Raw genomic sequence first — 17,465 nt, forward strand, 5'->3', positions numbered from 1 at the left:
GAGCATCACCAATACAAAAATTTGAAACCTAAAATGCTCCAAAATCCCACAGCTTTTTGAGCATCCACATAATGCCACAAGTGGAGAATTCTATATACCAGTACTTAACACAAACTTTGTCATAGGCATGCAATTATTAAAAATAATGTGTGAAATCACCTTCAGGCTATGTGTATAAGGTGTGTAGGACAGACAAATGAATTTCACTTTTAGACTTGTGTTACATCCCCAAGATATCTATCTATCTATATACAAGTATTCCAAAATTTGAAAAAAAATAAAAATCCAAATCACTTCTCTTTCCAATGATTTTGGACATGGTATAGTTAGCCTGCAGTAATTCTACCTGGGGCAGAAGAACCTGAGGGGAATTTGGGTGCAAAGATTTAAAACTTCGTGTATTATAATGTTATTAACCAAAATAAATAAATTAGAAGAAACTGATATGCTGTGGAAAGGGAAAGTGTGTCTACATGTGACAAATATCTTTTATATTAAAGATATGAATTAGCCTTTGTGATAATATTATTCAATTGTGTCACTTGGAACACAGGGTGACTAAATGAAAAATCACATTACATTATTTTAGTTGGGAGAAAAGTTCATTTTCCAGAGGGGAAAATTGAGTTTTTAAAATTATCTAAGAAAACAGATACATGTGGTTAGGGGAGAGAGAGAAAGGACACTTTCAAGCAACAAGAGAAATTCCATACTATTTCCCATAAATTATTTTCCTTTTAACTATATTATTTTACTTAGAATGCCTATGTGACTATGGGATATTATAGGAGTATTATAATGCATTAATAATGAAAGCACTTGAACTTTTTGATGGGATGAGGGCACCCAATAACAGATTATTAAAAAAAAGAGAGTTTCCTTCACAATGATAGAAGCCTCAGAATGAAAATTCCTAGGTTACCAACAAATCACAATAATTTCTAGTTTCAACAACCTAAGAGGAATATACAATATCTATATATTTTTTAATGTATTACAATAAGCAAAAATTTGTATGGCAATGTTTATAGAATTTATAATGCCACAAAATAAATCTTAGAAATTGCCTAACACTTTTATTTTACTATGTAAAAGTTAACACTAATTATTTTAACAGAAAGCAAAGAATTGTGTTATTTTATATTTCCATAATATTAATGTTAGTTTAAATTTTTATTATGTATTTTTTTGGCAGCATAATTATTTACAAGCCCCCTTGCTGTTTCTTCTTCACATCAAACTCATTGTGGCCCATGGCCATTCTATTTGCTTTTCCTTCTTCCCAGACTACCGTGATCCAAATCTTTACAATATTACTGCTCTACATTTCCAGTCTCTGTTAGGAGTGCTTCAGAGAACTTGTCCGTGGTCACTTTATCTAAAATAATACCCACTCTTCATTCATTCTATTCTTTGATCTCACTTTTCTTCTAGGCATTTTCTTTATTTGGTATTATATTAAATATGGCTTTGCTTCTGAAGCTGCTTAGTGTTCGTTTTCCCCCACTGAAGAGACACATTCCTTGGGAATAGGAATTTTTCTTCAAAAGCCTGGAGATAGATGGAGTTCAGGATCCACTTCCCCTGCCTTGTGTCTAATCTTTCCATTGTCCAATGGTTTGTCCAGCACCGTTTTGCACAAAGAGAGTCACCAGCCATCTATTTTCTTAATGAATGAATTAAAGGAGGAGGCAGGTTTTGCCAAACAATGTTTATTGCAAATCTTCTTATTCTTCCATTTTAATATCTGTAATTTCTGCCACGTTTCTTTATTTGTCATTAAAGTATGCTGTGGGCTGTCAGAATGAACTTCCAGTGGCAAACTGAGGCAGTAATAGTTAAAATAGAACTAGGCGGCCATCACTGCATGAGGAAAGAGTCATATACTCTTGTGTTCTCTGAGAGATGTAAAAGTACCACAAAACCTACCTGCCTACCTTCAAGCCAAACTACTTTCTGTTGTGGCTGCCAAGATAAAATATGCCCAGAAACCATCGTACCCAACAGCAGTTTGAAAGAAACAACTGACAGAAACTTCTAGTCTGAGGCTTGGAAGGCAAACAGAGCTCACCTGCCCAGCCAATCAGGGCTCAGCTGTATCAGCCAATCAGGGCTCAGCTGTATCAACCAATCAGGGATCAGCTGCATTGACCAATCAGAGCTTAGCTACCCTGGACAGTCAGAAATGAGCTTCCATCCTTAATCGGCATAAACAGACTTGGTTGGGAACCTGAGGTGGGGGATTTATTTTTACTGTAAAATCAGAACCCTCTCTTTGTTCTCTGCAACACACTTTCATTCAACAGCAAGGTGGTGGTATCTCCTGGGTTTGCTGACTAGACTGTTCACTGGAATAAATTATCTTTGCTCAAAAGCTTCTTTCAGAAAAATTTTGTTCACATCCCCAATTCTAATGATTCCATTTTCAGTCTTCTTCAGTTTGTATAACCTTCCAATCGTCAGTTTTTATTTTTCATTTTTTGGCATTAGCAGTACATTGTCACTGTCTTTCCAATTTACATTTGCCAGACTAATTAAAGGACTGTTTACTTCATACCTATACTATAAAATTAACCTCTTAAGAGATATTGCACACTAATAATTACACCATGTCTGTACTTCCTATTGCTTATATAAGGGACACTAACTTCTTATTCTCACACTTTAATCTTGTTCTAAATTGCTTTTCTCACACCATTTCCCACTACTACTTACCACCCCTTATTATTGCTTTATTAATTGTTGGCCTTGCAGTACCTCATCTTTATGTGTTTTAGTTGTCTTTCACTGTACATAATGCATTTTTCTTTTTAATCTCATCTATTATTCTTCAATACTCAATTTATGATGCACCTCCATTTATTTTTTCTGATTTACTCTATTTTCCATTATTGTGTCTTAAAATTTAATGTTTTATATCAGATAATATATTACGAATGTAGATCATGGTAGAACATACTTTTGTTGATTGATTAGTGTTTCCCTCACTCCAAATTCTTACCATTACAACTTAGAGATACAAGTGCATGCAAATAAACTTACTGTAAAACTTGGTCTCTGAGATGAAATAGCTTGATTATCTACACATTGCTAAAAGGATAAGACGTAATGTTTTTTGAAACATGCAAGCCTCATAGAGTTAGCAACAATATTTAACCTTAAATAAAATTTTCTGAAATAGTGAAAAATGTGGTAAAGGAATCTTTATATAAGACTAATGAAGAGAATAATCAAATGGAGAGACAAATGGGTCCATATATGTTGTAAATATCTTAGTTCTAGGTAATTTAAATGATCAGTATTAAAGGATGGAATAAACTAAGAAAATGGGAGACTATGCTTTCTTCCTGGATGCTTATTTGGCTAGAACACATATTCAAATTACATGTTGGTAAGGCCATTGCTGTCAAATTCTGGTCTAAATTGTTTAACACTGGGTGTTACTGGGTTTTACATGAAGTATTCTAGGATAGTGGATTTTTATCTACTACAAAATTCTAATGAGGAGAGTAACTTACAATAGCCCAAACAAATTAACTAAAAAGAGAATTAAATTGGACTAAAAGTAGTATTTCTTTACTACTTTTAGTAAAATTTATTTTAAAAAGGCAAATTCTAAAGCTGATATTGGTTGTTTTTTAAGTGAGAGTACATAAGTCTTAGTTGTAATTATCAACCTAAAATCAACTTATTTCTTAGGGATACTGAATGAATATATTCAAAATCATAAGTGAGTAGCAAAAAGGCACATGGATGTCAATGCCACCAAAATATAACAAATCAACAATCAGAGCCACAATCATAGGTAATTACTTATACTTTTAAAGTTTAGAATTCAGTATTCTGATAGTGAAGAAGTTTGAAAAATAAATTTGATTTTTTTAAATATGTAATAGCTGCTGTAGCATTTCTTATATAATTCTTTAAAAATAAAATCACAAGAGCTAGTCAACTTTGATGAAATACCAGAATAAATGAAATGTTATATAGTATCAGAAAAAGATCAAGAGTGTTGGAAATGATTGTTTCCTTGCATGTATTCAGCTATACAGGCAAAGATACTTCAGCAGATTCCAAAGAGGTTGATTTAATTATGAGAAATAAATACAGATTGAGCACCTTTAAATTGAAAATCCAAAATTTGAAACATTTTGAATACCAATATGATGGAACAGGTGGAAAATTCCACTTCTGATACCTTTGCTTTCTGATAAATAGATGTATAAAAACTTTGCTTATGCATAAAGTCATTAAAATATTGTACAAAATTACCTTCAGACTATGTATATAAGGTATATATAAAACATAAATGAATTTCTTCTTTAGATTTGGTCTCATCCCCATATCTCATTTTGTACATGGAAATATTCCAAAATATAACAAAATCCAAAACACATCTGGTCCCAAACATTTTGGAGAAATTATACTCAACCTGTATAATTTGTATTCACTTTGAAATGGGCTTTTACTTTAATTTTGAAAATGACTAAGGCGTCCAGGAAAACATGACTTTTGCAATTTGTGGACTGAACTGTGGAGTGATTATCTTATTGCTCAGTTTCTCCACCTGCAACCATACTTTTCCTTGTCCTTGTAGAGCAACTATAACATCTGGTTAGTATCTGATGTATTCTGAGTAGAGCTAACATGTTGTAGTGTTTTGACCTTTTCAATATTCTACACTTTAATTGGCTGTCCATTCTATATCTTCCCTACAGGTTAGTGGGACAGAAAGCAAGGGAAAAAATGCAATGAGTAGCCAATCAAATCATAGAACATTGAAAAGGTCAAAGCTGTATAGTAGAAGGTGGTAATTGACAGAACATATGAGACATTAAAATTCTACCACCTCATTCTTATGGCAAAGACTATAATGAAACAGAAAAATGGCACGATATAAATCTGTTCACATGACAATCATTGTTCTGAGAACTGAGAACATAATTCAACACATTCCAATTACAATTTTAAAAATTGCATTATTTTGGCATCTCACAGATCTTGTAGTGTCGTTAAATTACACAGTCAGCAGAACTAGTTTTCTAACGATATATATTCAGTCTAACACAGAATGACATATTAACATTATACTAAATAGCTCTACATTTATAAAAATCTAAAGAGACATCCCTGAAATAAAGAACTAAAGAATACTTGTCTCTTATGCAGGACTCACTCAACTTATTTCAAAAACATGGAAATCGTTTTTTTGTTTTAAAAAAGAGAAGTAATATGAGAGAGTTTTTCCCATGTAGACCAAAGCAATCTTAATTGATGAATTTTTAAATAGACTCAGAGGCCCCTAAAATAAAGCTATACAGCCTGAAGCTGGAAATATATTTGGCATCTGGTTCTTAGATAATAATTAAGGAAGATGGGTTCAGTCAGAGAACTGACGTAGAAGCCACAATATAAGTGTCACTTCATAGAGTCAATGTTACCTTGATCACTCACATCTAGAGGAGATCAAGTGAAAAGGGGAGAGAGTGGCGGGGGGAGGGAGGGCAAACGACTTACAGGATTTCAACAAATGATTTTGTAATGAATGTTGGCATAATTCAGAGGGAATAAATAAAAAGCTTACAATGAATTGTTACAGAATATGACATTTTAATACCTATATTTGCTGCCAATTTTTTAAAAATGTTCATGCTTATCACATAGCCATTAATATTAAAAACATCTGGCATATATAAATATCTATAGAAAGGGATTAATGTGTTTATAATTTGTTTTCAGCTGTTATTTTATTTATATTTTTAATAAGGCTGATAGAGGTTTTGGAAGAAAAGTAAAAAGCTACATATGAACATTTTAAATTTCCTAAATATGCCTTTTTATTTAACTCTATAGATCAATAAAGAACTCCAAAAATTATTTCCCTTATAGGAAAATAGAAGAGTTGCTTCCAAGCTTTTAGTTTCCTAAACATAATTATATCGAGAATTTGTATTAAAAGTCTTTCAGCTCAACTTTTAGTAGGAAATGGACACATGATTTTTTTAAAAACTTAGGCACCTACATTTCCATCCATGAGCAAACGGGTAAAGATTAATATTAGATTTTTCAGATATTGAATAAGCTTAATTTTAAACATATGAAATGAGCTATTTACTAAAAATAATAACTGTATTAAAAAATATTTTGGCAATCACAAAGTGGTTCTGCAATGAAATTTACTTAGCTGTTGCGTTACAATTTCCACTAACTTCAGAGTTCTGGAAAACTCAGTCAATTTTTATTTATCTTGTGATTGCTAAGCATTCATATTACACCCATTCCCTACTGTATTTACAGACATCTAAGCACAAGTATAGCTATGGCAGTTACACATTGCCCTGACTTAGGGGAAAGGGAATCTTGTCTTGAATATCATCCTCTGTCCTGCTGAGTAGTACAAGTTTTTGAAATCATATTTTGAGTTGATTTTTTGTAGCTTTTGCAACATATTAGTGTATACATTTTATAACACTTCTTCATGAAATCCAAATAATTTGTTTATTTCTTATCTAAACCCTATGCTCTTTGGATCCAACAACAAGCTTATAGTACCTGACTAAATAGCTGACAGTGGGGATGGAGCTCAAGGATGATTTTGGGAAAATTTTCTCTAACATTTAAATTACCTCTAAAATTTTCTCTAAAGCCTAAAAACATTATAAGAATGTTCTGCTCATTAGCTCAAATGCTTTTTAAAATACATTTGTTAATGTACAAACCTAAGCACCACATTTTTATGAAACATTTATTACGTTGATTGTTTCCTGAGCCAAACTGTGGATATCAATACACAGATGTGTTCTTAGATTCCCTTAGAACATAAGAAAATTGTTTGGATTTTCCTTTTCCTCTATGTCAACTCATTACTTCAAATCAAGATCTGTTACACTATTCATTCTTCTTAACTCCAGGGTTCAGCATAAAAACTTCATAGTCGCTGTTTTTCAGGCTTTATTCTTGATAGAAAATGTAAAACATTTCATAAAATTACAAATTATTGTTCTTTTGTATAAGCCTATAGCTTTTACAAATCAAGTGAATTTTGTCATTGAGATATTGTCTCTGATATTTGATAGTTTGAGAGTTATCTTTTTAAACTGGAAACTAAAACACAATTGACCTGGTTTATTCAAAAGCAACATCAGATGTGTATAAAAGGGGGAAGGTGGAGAAATTATAATGGGTAAAGTAAAATGATGGAAGAGACACTTCAATCAAATTAATGCAAAGTTTGATCTTGCTCAGATCTCAGTCAAATAGTGCATGTATAAAAACATGTTTGAAACCTTTCATTAGAAGTCAGTATGAACTGAATATTATATCTTTTTGATCTGATTATACTATGGCTACCTTAAGACAAATTGTCTTTATTGTTTACAAGTACATAATAATATTTTCATGTTAAGAGATAAAACTCCTGATTATTTGGGAAAATCTAGAAAAAATATAAATGTGTATAATGGATGCAGAGACAGATAAACTAATATAGTGAATGGAGAGACATATAAAACATGAATAGAGAGATGAAACAATATAAGACAGACAAAACAATAATGATAGAAATTAATTATTACTGAAACCTGATTATAGATACATAGAAATTCATTATTTTATCTATTTGATATTAATATTTAAACACTTTTAAAATTATAATTCTGATAATAGTTCATCAAATTAAAAATTCTTCTGATAGTAATAATGAACTCTGCAATCTCCCTAAAAATACTGCTTGATGGCACTGCAAGTTGATGAAAAGCATAAAGAAACTGGATGAGATAGAATTGATTCAAATGAGAAACATAACATGTGAATCTATATTTAATTGACTTTTCCATTGAAGGCACATCCCAGTCAGTGAAGCACATAGAGACCATAGCTTAAGTAGTAAATGGGAATCTTACAGGCTCAGAATTCAGGCATACCAATGTAGTTGATCATTGAAAGGAGAATGCGAGAGAGTAGGGAAATTAAGAGGAGAAATCATATCTTGAGAACAAATGTTCTCTGAAAAGGAAATTGAAAGAGAGATTTGTATTGCAGTGAATAGTTTGTAAACTGGGGAGATGTAGCCTTGGGTGCAAAATGAATGTACATTTCAAAGAACAAAAGAGAGGGTTTGGATTTTATATCAAAAGTCCCTGCCCAGTTTCCCAATCAGGTCTGTTTATGCAAATGCAGGATTTAAGCTTACGTAGGTTCTGATCATTTGGTGCAGTGGAGTTGTGATTGGTTGATATAGCTGAACCCTGATTGGCCAGGACAAATGACTTCTGATAGTTGGTTTTAAAGCCCCAAACCAAAGGTCTCTGGTTTCCTTCAAACTGCTCAGTGGGGATTGTGGGGAAGCAGATTTTTGTCCACAGTTTATCATGGTGCAAACAATAGAAATTGATTTGGCTTGATTGTAGAAAGGGAAGTCCTGTGATACTTTGATGCCATCTTCAGCCAGACTGAGGTGCATCTGCTCAGTCATAGTTCAATGTACCCTCAAACTCCTGGGCTCAACTGATACTCCTGCCTCAGTCTCCCAACCAGCTAGTACTACAGGTGCATGCCATTGTGCCTGGCTAATTATTTTTACTTTTTTTTGTAGACAGGGTCTACTTATGTGGCCCAGGTTTATCTGGAGCTCCCAGTCTCAAGCAATTCTTGGCCTTGCAAAGTGCTGGGATTACAAGTGTAAGCCACCATGCCTCGTCTACAATACCTTTCCTTTGAAAACTGGCAAAGACAATGATGCCATTTCTCATCACTATTCAACATAGTGTTGGAAGTTCTGGCCAGGGCAATAAGGCAAGATAAAAAAACATAAAGGGCCTGCAAATAGGAAGACAAGAAGTCAAATTATCCCTCTTTGCAGATGACATTATTTATATATCTAGAAAATACCATAGCATCAGCCCAAAAGCTTCTTAAGCCAATAAACAACTTCAGCAAAGTCTCAAGTTACAAAATCAATGTGCAAAAATCACTAGCATTCCTATATATCAACAACAGTCAAGCTGAGAGCCAAATCAGGAAAGAATTCCAATTCACAATTGTTACAAAAAGAATAAAATACCTAGGAATACAGCTAACTGTGGAGGTGAAAAGTCTCTACGAAGATAATTAGAAACCAGTGCTCAATGAAATCAGATATAACACAAACAAATAGAAAATCATCCCATGCTCATGGCTAGGAAGAAACAGTATCTATCATTAAAATGGCTATAGTACCCAAAGCAATTTGACATTCAATATTATTTCCAATAAATTATCATTCACATTCTTCACAGAACTAGAGAAAATTATTTCAAAATTTGTTAGCCAAAACAATCCTATGTAAAAAGAACAAAGATGGAGGGATCATGCTACCCTACTTCAAACAATTCTACAGGGCTATAGCAAACTAAACAACATAGTACTTGTACGAAAAAGACATATAGACCAAAGGAACAGACTAGAGTACCCAGAAGTAGGACCACACACCAACAACTATCTGATCTTTGACAGACTTCACAAAAACAAGCAATGGTGAAACGATTCCCTATTCAAACAAAATGGTGCTGGGATAACTGGCTAGCCATATGCAAAAGATTAAAACTGGACCCCTCCCTACACCATATACAAAAACTAACTCAAGAATCATTAAAATCTTAAATGTAAACCCCCAAACTATAAAAACCCTGGAAGAAAACCTGGGCTACACTATTCAGGACATAAGCATGGACAAAGATTTTTTGTCAAAGATACCAAAAGCAATTTCAACAAAAGCAAAAATTGACATGAGCTCTCATAAAATTAAAGAACTTCCACAAAGCAAAAGAAGCTATCAACGGTATAAACAGATCACCTACAGAATGAGAGAAAATTTTTACAAACTGTGCATTGGACAAAGGTCCAATACCCAGCATCTATAAAGAACTTAAACAAATTTACAAGAGAAAAACACACACCACCATTACAAAGTGGGTAAAGGGCATGAACAAACACTTTTCAAAAAAACACATACATGCTACCAATAATCCTAGGTAAAAAGCTTGACATCACCGATCATTAGAGAAATACAAATCAAAACCACAATGAGATATCATCTCACACTAGTCAGAATGGTGATTATTAAAAAGTTAAATAATAACAACAGATTCTAACAAGGTTGTGGAGAAAATGTAACATGTAAATCCTGTTGTTGAGAGTGTAAATTAGTTCAGACATTATGGAAGACAGTGTGGTGATTCCTCAAACACCTAAAGACAGATACCATTTGACCATGAAATTTCATTATTGTGTATAAACCCAAAGGAGTATAATTTTTTCTATTATAAAGACACACACACGCATATGTTCACTGTAGCACTATTCACAATAACAAAGATGGAAATCAACCTAATATGGTTTGTCTGTGTCTCTACTCAAATCTCATCTTCAGTTATAACTCCCACAATTCTCACATGTGAGAGAAACCTAGTAGGGGTAAATGAATCATGGGAGCAGGCCTATCCTGTGCTTTTCTCTTGACAGTGAAAAAGTCTCAGGAGATCTGATGGTTTTAAAAATGGGAAGTTCCCTGCATAATCTCTTTTCTCTTATGTGCTACCATGTGAGATATGCCTTTCAACTTCTGCCATGATTATGAGGTCTTCCTAGCCACGTGGATCTGTAAGTCCATTAAACCTCTTTCCTTTGTAAATTGCCTAGTCTCAAGTATGTCTTTATCAGCAGTATGAAAATGAAATAATACAGTAAATTGGTACCAGTAGAGTGGGGCGTCACAGTAGATACCCGAAAAAGTGAAAGCAGCTTTGGAACTGGGTAACAGGGAGGGGTTGGAACTGCATGGAGGGCTCAGAAAAAGACAGGAAAATGTGGGAAACTTGGAACTTTCTACAGACTTGTTGAATGGGTTTGACCAAAATGCTGATAGTAATATGGACAATTAAATCCATGCTGAGGTAGTCTCAGAAATAAGGAACTTGGGAATTGGAGCAAACTGGGGTTACGTTTTAGCAAAGAGACTGGTGGCATTTTGCCCCTGCCCCAGAGATTTGTGGAACTTTGAACTTGAAAGACATGATTTAGGGTATCTGGTGGAAGAAATGTCTAAAGAGCAAAGCATTCAAGAAGTGACTCGGGTGCTATGAAAGGTATTCAGTTTTATAAGGGAAGCAGAGCATGAAAGTTCAGAAAATTTGCAGCCTGATAAAGTGATGGAAAAGAAAATCTCATTTTCTGAATAGAAATTCAAAATGGTTGCAGAAATTTGCATAAGTAATGAGCCAAATGTTAACCCCTAGGACAATGGGAAAAATGTCTCCAGGGCAGGTCAGAGGTTTTCACAGCAGCCCCTCACAATACTGAAGATCTAGGAGGAAAAACTGGTTCTGCGTCCTGAACTCAGGGTTTCTGTGCTGTATACAGCCTAGGAACTTGGCCTCCTGCGTCCTAGTTGCTCAATGTAGAGATTGGGCAGTGGTATCAGGGGGTGCAAGCCTCAAACCGTGGCAGCTTCCACGTGGTGTTGAGCCTGAGAGTGCGCAGAATTCAAGAATTGGGGTTTGGGCATGTCTCCCTAGATTTCAGAAGATGTATGAAAACTCCTGAATGTCCAGGCAAGTTTGCTGCAGGGGCAGGGCCTTCATAGAGAACATCTTGTAGGTCAATGTTTAAGTGAAGTGTGGAGTTGGAGCCCCCACACAGAGTCTCTACTGGGGCACCATCTATTGGAGTTGTGAGAAGAGGGCTACCGTCTGCCAGACCCCAGAAGTGTAGCTCCACCCTCAGCTTGCATCATGCACCTAAAGAAACCTCAGACACTCAATGCCAGCCCATGAAAGCAGCCAGAGGATGGGGATTATACCCTGCAAAGTCACAGAAATGGAGCTGTCCAAGGCTGTGGGAGCCCACCTCTTGCATCAGTGTGACCTGGACATGAGACATGGAATCAAAGGAGATCATTTTGGAGCTTTAAGATTTGACTGCCCTGCTGGGTTTTGTGAATGCATGGGGCATGTAGCCCTTTTGTTTTGGACAATATCCTCCATTTGTAACAGCTGTATTAACCCAATGCCTGTATCCCCATTGTAACTAAGAAGTAACTAACTGTTTTTTTTTTTTTTTTTTTTTTTTTTACAGGCTCATAGGTGGAAGGTACTTGTCTCAGATGAGACTTTGGACTGTGGACTTTTGAGTTGATGCTAAAATGACTTAAGACTTTGGGGGACTGTTGGGAAAGCATGATTGGTTTTGAAATGTGAGGACATAATATTTGGGAGGTGACAGGGATGAAATGATATGGTTTGGCTGTGGCCCCATCCATATCTGATCTTGAATTGTAACTCTCATAATTCCTACACATGTCATGGGAGAAACCTGGTGGGAGGTAACTGAATCATTGGGGCAGGTCTTTCTCATGCTGTTCTTATGATTGTGAACAAGTGTCAGGAGATCTTATAGTTATATAAACAGGAGTTTCTCTGCAAAAGCTCTCTTTTCTTGTCTGCTGCAATATAAGATGTGCCTTTAACCTTCTGCCATGATTGTAAGGCCTTTCCAGCCACATAGAACTGTAATCCATTAAACCTCTTTATTTTGTAAATTGTCTACTCTCAGGTATGTCTATCAGCAGCATGAAAACAGACCAATACAAAACCTAAATGCCCATCAAAGATAGATTGTATAAAGAAAATGTGGTACATATGTACCATGGAATACTATGCAGCTATTAAAAAAGAATGAGATCATGTCTTTTGAAGGACATAGATGGTGCTGAAGTCAATTATCTTTTTTCAAATTAACACAATAACAAAAAACCAAATACAGCATGTTCTCAATTACAAGTGGGAGGTAAATGATGAGAACACACAAACACATAGAGAAGAACAAAACACATTGGGGCCCTCTGAATGATGGAAGGTGGGAAGAAGGAGAGAATCAGAAAAAAATAAGTATTTGGCTTAATACTTGGGTGATAAATTAATTTTTACAAAAAAAAAAAAAAAAGACACAAGTTTACCTATATAACACACCTGCACTAGTACCCCTGAACTTAAAATAAAAGTTATTTTAAAAAGTTTCAAAAGAAAAAACAAGACTAAGGATTGCAGAGGGAGTAAATCAAGAATAAAGTCTTCATATCAATTATTAAAATTTCATAATATACTAATGTATTTCACAGGAAAGATCTAAATCACCAAGGAAAAAGCATGTTTGCATCATTAAACTTGCTATACTTAAGTAACATTCCACTGAGAAAGAGAGAGAAAGAGAAAGAGAGAGAGAGAGAGAGAATAGAATGATAGGCTGAGGAAGCAAATAAATAAAGCAAATGTAAGAGTTCTGTTTAAGAAGTAATTGTGGATTGTCTATTGGCATATACAGCTAACTAGAATCAAATATAAAAGAAACCAATATATATTGAGGGTGTCAAAAGAAACATTAGCCAGAATTTAAAGAAATTTGGAGTATTCTATATCTACTGGCAGGATGAAGTTTAAATAATGCTACTCAACTGCCAAAGAGAGTGCATCCTCCAATGCAAGTTTTCGATGTGGCCAAAGAAAAATCTTCAACAAGAAGGAGCTCAAATCACAGGAAACAATAGATACTCATCCCAGGAAGCAGATCAAAGGATATCTAGAAATATTCTCTACTCGCAGAGCAGAAGAACCTCATTAGATTTCAGAATTTCAGTTTGTCTTTTCATTTTTTTCTTTTTTTTTTTCTTTTTTCTTTTTTTTTCTTTGAGACGGAGTTTCACTCTTGTTACCCAGGCTGGAGTGCAATGGCGCGATCTTGGCTCACTGCAACCTCCGCCTCCTGGGTTCAAGCAATTCTCCTGCCTCAGCCTCCTGAGTTGCTGGGATTACAGGCATGCACCACCATGCCCAGCTAATTTTTTGTATTTTTAGTAGTGACAGGGTTTCACCATGTTGACCAGGATGGTCTCGATCTCTCGACCTCGTGATCCACCCGCCTCGGCCTCCCAAAGTGCTGGGATTACAGGCTTGAGCCACCGTACCCGGCCCAGTTTGTCTTTTTCTTTCTGCCTCATAGAGTTTGTCTTAGATCTTTCTACTTTCCCAATAAGGTCATTTTTTTGCAGTTATACTATTCCTGTTTTACACTTAATACTGAATGAATGAGATCGTTAACTTATATTGTTAATGAATAGGTCTTTGATTCATGGGAGTCCACATCCAGATTTGGTATAGAGACTACACCTGTCCTTCCATCATGAAGAGACTGTCACCCACAAATGCTGGATATTGAGTTTGATGCTGTGTTTAAATATAAAGGAAGATTGTGGTAATTGCTGGGGCTGTTCAGAAATGATTGACACAAGAAAAGATTGTACATCCCTACCCCCTTTTGAAAGAGAGTGCGGCCATCTGACTCGATTTGATTAGCATAATGTGAATAGAAGTGATATAAAACATGTCCAGGTGGTATCTTTAAGAGCCAGTATACAATTCACAATTTTCCCTTTCCCTGCTTTGGTGCCTATGAATCATGTATTAAGATTGAACATCTGTCATCTTGGGTCCCTGAGTGACTCTGATCTGAGACTTTAACAATTTTAAGCAAAATACATAAGGCCACAGACTCTGTTAAAATACAGAGATGGAAATTCAAAACTTGACTCATGTTATAGTAAAAGCATATGCTCTTAACCATGCTATTATAATACAAAAACAGACAAAACAAAGGAAAAGCAATTCTCAAAAGAATGGATATAAATAATCCAAAATATATTAAAATATTTACTTCAGTAAAAAAAATACTTATGAAAAATAAGAAAATGTCTATATTGCCTATTGTATTGGCAAAGATACGTGTATACACACATATACACAATGAGCAATACTAGAATAGCGCAGTGCAGTAGGTACTTTCTTACACTTTATATGGTTTTATGTTAGTATACTCTTTCTGGAGAGTAATTTGGCAATATTTATTTGATCCCATCATAATGTGCATTCCCTCAGATCCAGCAATGACAGGCCAAGGAAGTTAACATAAACAGATAATTTCATAAGCACACAAAACTTAATGTGTATGGATATACAAAATGCTTTGTCACATCCAAGCATATTTTATAGGCCAATGAAAGTTATATGGCCATGCCAAAATTTATGTGACATAGAATGTAATGACAGCAAATGCTTGGAAGGAACATAATTAGAATATGTCCAAATGTCTACCACAGGCTGATCATCTATTATCAAATATTCACTACACAGTTTTATTCTGTAAAAAATACTCTCTCTTTCTCAAAAGATATCAAACTAATTAATGTATTTTTTAGTTGTTAACATCAAATGCAATGTTAAGTGATATAGTCTTGCTCTGTGTGCCACTCACATCTCATGTTCAATTGTAATCCCCGGTGTTGGAGGAGGGGCTGGGTGGGAGGTGATTGGATCACGTGGGGGCCGATTGCCCCCTTGCTATTCTCACGATAGTGAGTTCTCACTAGATCTGGTTGTTTAAAAGTGTGGCACACTTCCCCTTCTCTCTCTTTTCCTCCTGCTTCTGCCATGTAATTCATGATTCCTTTCTCTTCATCTTCTGCCATAACTGTGAGTTTCCTGAGGCATTTCCAGCCATACTTCTTGTACAGTCGGCAGAACTATGAGCCAGTTAAATCTTTTTCTTTCTAAATTACCCAGTCTCAGGTAGTTCTTTACAGCAATGTAAGAATGGATTAATACAGTACTGATGCACTCTAGTTTTCACATTACTTTCAACTATGGACCTATGCACCACATCCAATAGAATTATTGCTTTCCTATTATCTTTGGACACAGATGGAGTGTATGTCATCTTTGGTTTATTATGCTAGAAGGCATTTGGGGATCCCACAGCTTTTTTAGGTCTCGGATAGTCTTGGATTTTTATTGCCTACATGTGATTATCAGTACACACTTCTTAGATACTTGGTGGGATTCTTAGGTTTTTAATTCCAATCATCACCAGGTACCATTCACACATACATTTTTTTAATCTTGTTTGAGAATTGATTTTTTTTTTTGTTTGCTTGCACAAAGCTTGTCTTTCTCTCCAATTAGAATAACTAACTTGAATCTTTTGTTAATAAAACTTCATTAATTTTAGTTTCATTTCTAACATTTGCCATTTGTAATGGAAACATTTTACACACTTTCACATACACATTTGGGCCTTTTTCTCAAGAATATTGTTCATTCATTCAGTTTTTAAGAATAAACTCAATATTTTATCTTTAATTTGACTTTTACATTGGAATTTAATGACTCAAACTATTTCTGAAATTTATCTTTATGTCTAAAATAACTGGATTTTTCAATATTTCAATGTTGTGAATTCTAGAATTTGTCTAATTCATTTTATTTCTGCTTGCAAAGTAGATGATTCATTTCTGAATTCACGTATTCACTTTAATTCCTATTATATTTAACCAGCAATATTTTATTTTCTAAATTCTTCCAATAAAATGAAATAGCTATGAATTAAATTATCTGTAGGCAGATTATATGATATATTGCTCAAACCAGCACACTTTTGAGAGAAAAGGAAATTCTACAAATGACAATACTTGGATTAGCTAAGACTGCACTAAGCAAATTTGGTTGGAAACTTACCCTAATTATCTATTGTCTAAACCATATAGAAGAGAGTTTTATAAAGTATTTTGCTGGTATATAGCCCAAAATAACCATGTTTCTATATTCCAAATGTAGCTATTATTTTACTGTCTAAAAAGACAAATGATCCAATATCATATATCTTAATATTGCTACAGTAACACCCAACATCTATATAATACATTCTATGTGAGAAATAAAGGACTTTCTATGCTTTAGTTTAAAAAAGCGACCCTAAAATTCTTATGATTTAATGCAATATAAGTTTGTTTCTCTAATATGTTTCATATACATTGTTTGTTGGCAACAAAACCCTCACCCTCTTTGAGACTGTTACGGACTGAATTGAATGCCCCTAAATTCATATGTTGAAATATTAACCCCCAATATACCTTAGACTGTGACTGAATTTGGATATGGGAAGTTTAGAGAGGCAAATATGTTTAAAAGAACTCATATGGATGGGTCCTAATGCAAGGTAACTGATACCCTAATAAGAACAGGAAGGGACTCCAGGGCTATATCTGCACAGAGGAAGTATCATGTTGACAGGCAGTGAAAAGGCAAAAAGAGGAACCTAAGGAGAAACCAAACTTGCCAACACCTTATCTTGGCCTTCTAGTCTTTATAACTGTCAGAAAAATAAATTTCTGTTGTGGCATTTTGTTATGGAAGTCCCAGCAAACCAACACCTATACTTGACGACCCAGCTGCTGGAAGCCCTACCTGAGCACAGGTGTTCTGTATGATCTGAACGTTTGTGTCCCCTTCAAAATTAATGTCAAAAACTTAATCCCAAATGCAACAATATTATGATGTGGGGTGTTTAGGAGTTGAGTCGGCCATATGCATTGATGAAATTAG

The sequence above is a fragment of the Saimiri boliviensis genome, chromosome 1, assembly GCF_048565385.1.
Source record: "Saimiri boliviensis isolate mSaiBol1 chromosome 1, mSaiBol1.pri, whole genome shotgun sequence".
NCBI lineage: Eukaryota > Metazoa > Chordata > Mammalia > Primates > Cebidae > Saimiri > Saimiri boliviensis.